Source organism: Taeniopygia guttata, chromosome 5 (genome assembly GCF_048771995.1).
Source record: "Taeniopygia guttata chromosome 5, bTaeGut7.mat, whole genome shotgun sequence".
Taxonomy (NCBI): Eukaryota; Metazoa; Chordata; class Aves; order Passeriformes; family Estrildidae; genus Taeniopygia; species Taeniopygia guttata.
In genome coordinates this window covers 15,563,441-15,571,347 of record NC_133030.1, presented here as the reverse complement: position 1 = coordinate 15,571,347, position 7,907 = coordinate 15,563,441, and positions in this window count along the sequence as shown.

The window sequence follows — 7,907 nt, the reverse complement described above, 5'->3', positions numbered from 1 at the left end:
AGAAGTCGTTATTTGTATGTCATCTTTTTTTGATATCTAACTTGAGATATGGTGCTTTCATCTGTTGAAGAATGCTCAATTTCAAGTGATTGAGTGATGTATAGCACTAAATAGTCAAAATCAGGTACTTCGAACCTCATATTTAGAACTGGAGTAGGTACATCTAAATTTTGTTTCCCACCTTTAAGAGCTGATAATATTCCTTCAAATCATGGAGGTCTATCTCTGTCCTGGCATACTGTTGTAATAAATTTCTCCTAAAATTCCATAAAGGAGTTAATACAATTTGTTTCAAAATGCAGCTTGGACAATACACTATGCAGTTAGAAGCAGTGTATTAACAACAAGAAGGAAAGAAATTTGGTTGTACCAATAAACCTTTGTATCTTTTGATATAGGATCTTGCAGAAAATTGCCAAGTGGAGTTGTAAATAAAATGTTGAATTAAGTTTATGCAGGCAACATTCATTCTGTGATTTATAACTTTCAGGCCTTGAATTTTGACCCCTAGTACCATTTTTTAAACAAAGTTATTTAGCATACAAATCTCAAACAATATGAAATTCTCTGTTTCTGATTATTATGTTCAGAAAGCAGTTAAACATTTGTGCTCCCGAAGAAAGAGGCCAAGTATATTTGCAATATTTTAGATTATGTGTTTTTAAATATTTCTGTTTCTGCTGCTATTTTTGTGCTCAGTTTTTCAGGAGTGTGTACACGAGTAGAACAGAATGTCAGAGCCTGAAGTGGCAATTCCAAGTAATAATAGCTTTTTCAACTGCACTGTTGTTGATACATCTGAATGCCTGTCCAAGTCTCTATGGATTCTGTGACGCCTTAGGCAATCTTGTATCTCAAAAGCACCAATCTGCCACACGTGCAGACAAAGCCTTTGAGTACCTGCTCTAAATATCTCTGGGGCTGCCAGTTCATGATCCAGTGCCACACTCTGCTGTGAGACTTGTCACGCTGAGAGTGAGAAGAGCTCAGAGCTGAACATCCCGCACCTCACGGGCGGTAAATGCCACAGAAGGAGTGGCCTGGTTTGTGTCCGTGTGTCCCAGTCACAAGGTCCCACAGAGGAGGGTGATGGTCTTCTTTCCTCTCTTCCCTGTTTCCAGGGCAAAGAGTGGTCCTGGGTTCATGCCAGCAGTGGTCAGTAGAGAAAAGTTCCATTCTGATGGCTTGTCAGTTTTAAATGCCTTCCAACAGGATGTTTATTGGCATTAAGGTAAATCAGATGATGAATATGAAAGTTCAGTGCAACATGAAGTTGATATAAATTAGTTATGAATGCATTTACTCAAAGTTCTGAAAAAGCTTTCAGCAGGCAGGCAGCAGAGCTGTTTGAAAATTACGGGAGAGGTTTTGTGAGAGAGAACAACTTTTATCAAAAGTATTTTGTTCTCTTGTTGCATTTAAAACCCATAATTTATAGTCATTCTTTGGCTTGGTTTGCATTATTTTATATAACTAGCTCATTGATATGTTGGGGTTTTTTTGGTATATAAATGTTGGTGTGGGAAATATGAAGAATGTGAATCATATATGGCTGTCACTATAGTCCAGAGTGACTTGTCATTTGTGTGCAGGTATTTTTGACAACCTGCATAAAGAAATCAGAAACAAGTATCTGGCAGATGTATAAGCTAATACCTTGCTGGTTCCTGTTTTTTTGACCAGCCTAAAGACATTTTAGTGGTAGGAATAAATACCTAAAACTGATTTTAAAATTATTCTCCACTCATTCAATTTGAAAATAGATAGCACAGTTTTGTTGCATTATTGCTTGAAAAAGTTTTTCCTTTGCTGTCACATATCAAAGCAAACATTTTTCATAGGGTTTTGAAAGAACACTACACATAGATATTCTAGCACTGAGGCACATTTCATGCTGGTGACTTCATATCAGTTAGTTGTAACTAATGTCACTGGAGCTATTTCCAAATGATTTACATTGACAGAAAAACAGAAGCAATGAAGTTATAACCAATACCTATGAAAATGAATTCTGCTCTACTCCATCTAAAAAAGTGATATTAGCTTTAGGTTTTAAAATTACAGTCCTGTTCCTGCAAGCAATACTTTCCCCTTCTTTATCACCTCTTCAGCAGCTTCCCAGAATAATGACTGAATCCTAGGTGTCCATATGTGTTCTTGAAATGTCCAACACAGCTACTGCTACCAAGAGTGGGTCGATGCCTATTTTGATTCTTTCAACAGAGTGCCCTAGGGATGCAACTTTTTATTAGCTACAGGCAGCTTTCTTAAAAACTTTGATTAAAATATGAATAAAGAGGTAGACTGGCAATTTTGCTTTTGTTTCTATTTAACCAGATTAAAAAAAAAAAAAAAAAAAGGAAGGGAAAAAATGTTCTGCTGAATTGCATGACTTCATGGACCATATTTCACGTTCCTCATTGAAATGTGGTTAAAATAATCTTGTACTTAACCGGTTCCAAACCTTCAAACAGCAGTGTGTTTGGTGGTTTTTTTTTCATATGTCAGCTTAAAAGATTTTTTTTTTCCCTTGGCCTGTATTTATCAAATACTTACATATACAAAACATTCATTAATTAATACGAGCACTGTAATTCATATAAAACAATTATAGCATTTAGAGTTTTCTGAAAAGCTACTATTGCTGCCTTAGCCCTTTTAAAATATATTCTCCCCAAAGGACAAAATGTGATCTATTAATATGTATGCATTATTACTTTTTTGTAACTCTGACTGCTGATGTCTCTGAATATGGAAGCATTTAGAGGTTATAGACGGTCCGTTAGTCGACTTGCAATTCTAAGTGCAATATTTTCTAAAACCTAAAAAGCATTATTAATTACCCTCTGTCTGTATTAGAGAGTATAATATATTTTCTTCTGGAGATTTCACATTTCCTGTGATCCTGCAATAGCAATACTTGAACTTGTTAGGTTTTAGAATAATTGGCAACACAGGGATAAAAATTTCTGGTTGACTGCTAATTGCACAAATTAATAAAAATAATTCATCTTACATCATTCTAGCCTTTAAGCAGCTTCCTTACTTTTTTAGGATCCAGCAATTCCGAGATTATGCATTCCCAGCAGAAGGAGTTTACCTTCTTGCAACTGAAGGATAGTATATTTATGTGCAAAGTTTTGTAGAAGGAAAAATTGAACTGATTCAATAATGTATACATTCCTCCCAAACTAGAATGAGGTATTTTTAATTTATTTTATATTTTCTACTTTATTCAAAAGTATCTTGTGTCCTTGCTGCTTAATTGGCTTGATAAAAAACATTTGTTATGCAGGTCTGGAACTCCAGGGAAGTGATTGGCTCCTTTTAAATGTATTAAGTGTAGTCAGTTTGCTTTTTATAAATGAAATAAAAGAACTACTTAAAAAAATTTTCAATTCTTCTCCATGATCAGTCTATTGTCACATGCATTTGGCATTCATTATATGTTAGCCCCAGGCGCCTCCAGTCTTGTACTCAGGCCAGCAGTAATTTGGTTTATAGAGATCATATGGCAGGGAAACAGACCTTGAAAGACAGAACTCTAAGAAGCATATTTGATGAATTTCCTATGATTTGAGTCTGGGTTTATTCTTTCCTGTTGTGGAGCAGACACCCTACAGCACACGCGCTGAGGCCCGATGCGCCTGAGCAAGGGGCCAATTAAATGACAATATGCGTACTGTTTTTTTGCACATCTCGGGTTGCATTTCCTATCAGAGAAAGGGAAGGGATGATGGGAGGGGGAGGAGAGGAAGAAAAAAGGGGGGCCTTGTAAAGGATCCAAATATGGGCAGGAAACCACACAGAGTGAAGGTTGCCTTTGTCATTAACAATTAATGTAACCACGAATGCTGGAAAAAAAAAAAAATGCTGCGGCTGCGAGCGGCAGTGGCACAGCCAGTGCAGCACGTCTCCCGTCTGCCCTCCTTCCCAGCAAGCCTGGCATCCTGGTGCAGCTAGATCCAAGGCCTCTGCTGTTCCAGCACATCAACCAGCAACTATTGGAACTCTTATACCCCGATGGATCCCAGTCCTTTTCCCAGTGTGCCTAACAGGTAGTGGAAGTAGCAGAAACAGGTCTTAGAAATTTCCACAGTCAAATGGTTTTTTTTGCCATTAGCTCTTACCCTCATGATCTGCATGCTAGAGATATTATAGGCTGACCTAATGCTCTTGGATGATGACATGGGAGGTGTTTTCATACAAGCCACTGAATGCCAAATTAGACCTGAGCTAAGTGGTGAAGCTGGGTTTTGATACACTTATATTCCACACTACTCTGGTCATGGCATTGATGGGATGCCATAAGAAGGAAGCTATTAACAACTATGAGTGAAGAGGTATAAATGTAGACCTAAACAGGCTGTTATACTTCCTACTTGGGTCCTTGGGCACAACCTTTACACCTCAACAGCACAAACACATGCACATGTGCACACATCTAGGCAAAATTTCACTCTGGGTTTTATTTCATTTAAAGGTATTAATTCCTTTGATGATGTCCAGAGATTGTCCAGGTCCCTTTGGGCTTTGGGTTGTTTTTTTTTTTTTTTTAATCGATTTAAATTCCTTTTCCCCTCCTCACTTCTCCTTTCCTCTCTCTTTCTCTTCTTCCCCCCACGCCCCAACTTTTTCTAGTAGTTTATAAATGCCACTTTTCATTAATGTGACCAAAATGTCATCAAGTAGTTTAATGCTCTTTAATGTCCTTGTATCGTTTACGTTTTTTGAACAGTGTGGAAATGAATCCCATCTGTGGATTTGCTAACATCAAAAAAGTTTGACAGGCTATTTAGACGTGCTACTTCACATTGCATTAGCATGTACAATGTCAGAGAGGCAGGAGCCAGAGTGAGGCCATACCGCACCACCTCACTCTTGACCCCTCCTATAACTGCTCTGAAAGTGGCAGATCACTTACCTCAGAAAATGAAAGTCAATTGTGAAGTATCTTGGCCTGGACAGGAGCCCAGAGGCCCCAGGAAAAGTGTGAAGCCTAAATAAAAAGAGGCAAAAATCTTTCTGGGGGAAAAAAAGAAGCAAAAAACAAAAACAAAATCAAACCCATCCTCTCATCCTTGCTGGTGCCAAGAGATCCGTATATCATCATCTGGGCAAGTGTACATGTCCTAACATTATCTGATGTCTCATTTTTTACTTGTAATGGGATTTTTTTGTTTTTCTTTTGGGTTGTTAAATACTTCCAAAGGCATCCGGTTACATTTTTTCAGGCTACTTTTTTTATTTGTTTCTTCTTGCATATTGGCCAGCAAAAAAATTTTGTTGCTAAAATAGGTGATGCTGAGCTGTCTTGTCAAGACTGTCCCCACCCTTGAACGGACTTACTGTGTTCTTTTTTCAGTATTTAAGGTGATTATTAAAGTACTCCCTCTGCATACTCTCTGCAAGTTAATACATATCAGAAAAGTGTAAGTTCTTATTTTTTTAACCTTTATGGCTGTAGATGTATCATAAACAAGACTCATGGATTGAACTAACTGTTTAATATGTGATGGGCACATTTTAAATTTCTTTGGCTTTTTGCCATGAGAGTGACATGCCCCCCCATCCTTTTAAGGCATTACTGTAAAAAGAGATGTGGCTTTTTATTTCAGGAAAACAAAAGCTTCTGTTCTTTCTGAGACACAGGGAACAGCAGAGTGCATTTTAACTGTTAATAATTATGGATAAATGGATAATAATTTCCACCTCTGAATGCACTAGGATTTACTTGCCAGTTTTTTTAACCCTCACCCATACTGCATTTTCATATGCAAATATAATATAATTTTAAGTTAGAATGTAAATAAATAACCTTGTCTAGTGGCGCCAAGTTTTCAAAGCCAAGGTAATATCTTATAAGCATGAAACAAAACTGCCTTTAAGGCAGTTATTATAAGTGCACAAGTCCTTTAGTCTTTAGCAGTCGAGTTTATGTGAGATAACACACAATTGTGCCATTAGTAGTGCCACATTGGAAAAGTAAAGCAAAAAGTATGGCAACAATGAACAATGCACCTTATTTTACTATTTAAATTGGTAGGGTTGTGACAATTTCACTAAAGGCAGGATGAAATTGGCACATTTCATGCCCTGATCGAAGCACTATTTACACAGAGTTAGGATCCAAATATGAAGGAGGAGACAATCAGGTTACACTTATATTCATTTAGCAAACACATGCATTTGAGATTCCATTCTAATTGTTTGATCTCGTGGTTTTTATGCTAAATGTGGATAAGTGGGGTGGACTCTCAGGTTTTCCAAATGAATTTCAGGCAAAAGAAAGTAATGGGTTTTCCTTATACATTTTACAGGAAACATGGAAACAACACTGAAGTTTATTCTGGAAGCATTTTCTAAGTAGGAAAATCTGATCTTTTCACTCATGGTGGCTCACATTCTCTTTCTGTTCTGTTGTCTGAAACAAAGCTTTGAGTCTGTCCAATGCAGGAAGAATTACCTAAACAGTCACAAAAGTGGTTCTATCAGAAAGCTATGAGGCTTCACTGGAAATGCTGTAAGTAAATTATGGGCCTGCTGTTAGAATGAGAATTTATGGTTTTCTGTAAGCACACAGGTAAAACTCATGTACAGAGAACAGAGAGATTCCTCTGAAAAAACATGAAGAAACCTCAAAAATTACCACTGAGGCAAAATTTTTTTAAAGATGCAGTGTGAGTGAAGTCATTGTCTGTCAGATTTAGATGCTCGTGTCTTTCTGAACATGCTTTGGGAACTTCTGGAATAATTTAGTTGGTAGCTGGAGCTGAGTGGGGCACAGAATGCGGGCCCTGAAAGAGGACGCTGCTCACTTCAGGCCATTTTTGCTATCACACTGGGCCTTGCTTTCTGTTGTTAATTACACCCCAGCCAGTGGACATGAAATTATAGCCCCTTGAATAACGGGCAGTGAGCAGTGTGTGTGCAGCCATTAATACTCATTAAAGGTGAGATCAGAAAGGGACTTTAACTATGTCCTTTGCTATGGGCTAGGTAACAGATCCAGCCTCAGCTGGGTTGATTAGACTTTGGGCAGTAAGTTAAAAGTGACAAGCAAGTTTTCAGGCCATAGTAGAAGGGAAAAGAAAAAAAAACCTGACACGATCACAGGTAGACATATCTAAAAATTTTCTGTCTATAAATTTAAAATTAAATGGGAATACATGCAGATGAAGAGAAGTCATTTGTAGGAATAAACTGCATAACAAACACAGGAAGGAGAGCATTTGACTGCATTTCTCCTTGAACATAAAAAATCAATTGTCAACAATTGCTACCTATATAGACTATATGACGAAAACAAAATAGAAAAAGCTTCTACTCTAATTGAAAAAATTCCTTTAACCCTTGTGCAAAACTTTATGGCAATGAAGAAAAATAGTAATGTTTGTAGCATTTTTAGATGATAACTCGAATTTCTGTGATGAATGAGCTTGCTGACATTTGAATGTTATAGAGAAAAGAAAAATTTACAAATGAAAACATTTTTCTCATTTGAAAGTTCCTATTAGAAGTATTCAATAGGATGGTTATTTATTGAAAAGCATTCATTTTTAACAGAATATTTGTTTAATCAAAAGCTTCTCATTAGACTCCATAGAGAACTTGATTTTAAGCTTAGATATGTTCTATCAAAAATGAAAATGTGAAAAATAGGAGTTCTTCATAGGCTGCTGACAGTATTTTGGTATGTGGCACAAACTAGAGTCACTTCAGAATAGTTTGTAGAGGCAAATTCATCTGTACTGGATTAAAGGGATATTATGGGAGGAGGTTCAGCAGCACTTTGCCTGTACCTGTGATATATGGCAAATTTTGAGACTTCTGTGGCAGACAAGAAGGACAGAAAAATAGTTTTAAGATCAGTTGTCATATTATCTCCTAGCAATACTGGAGATTGT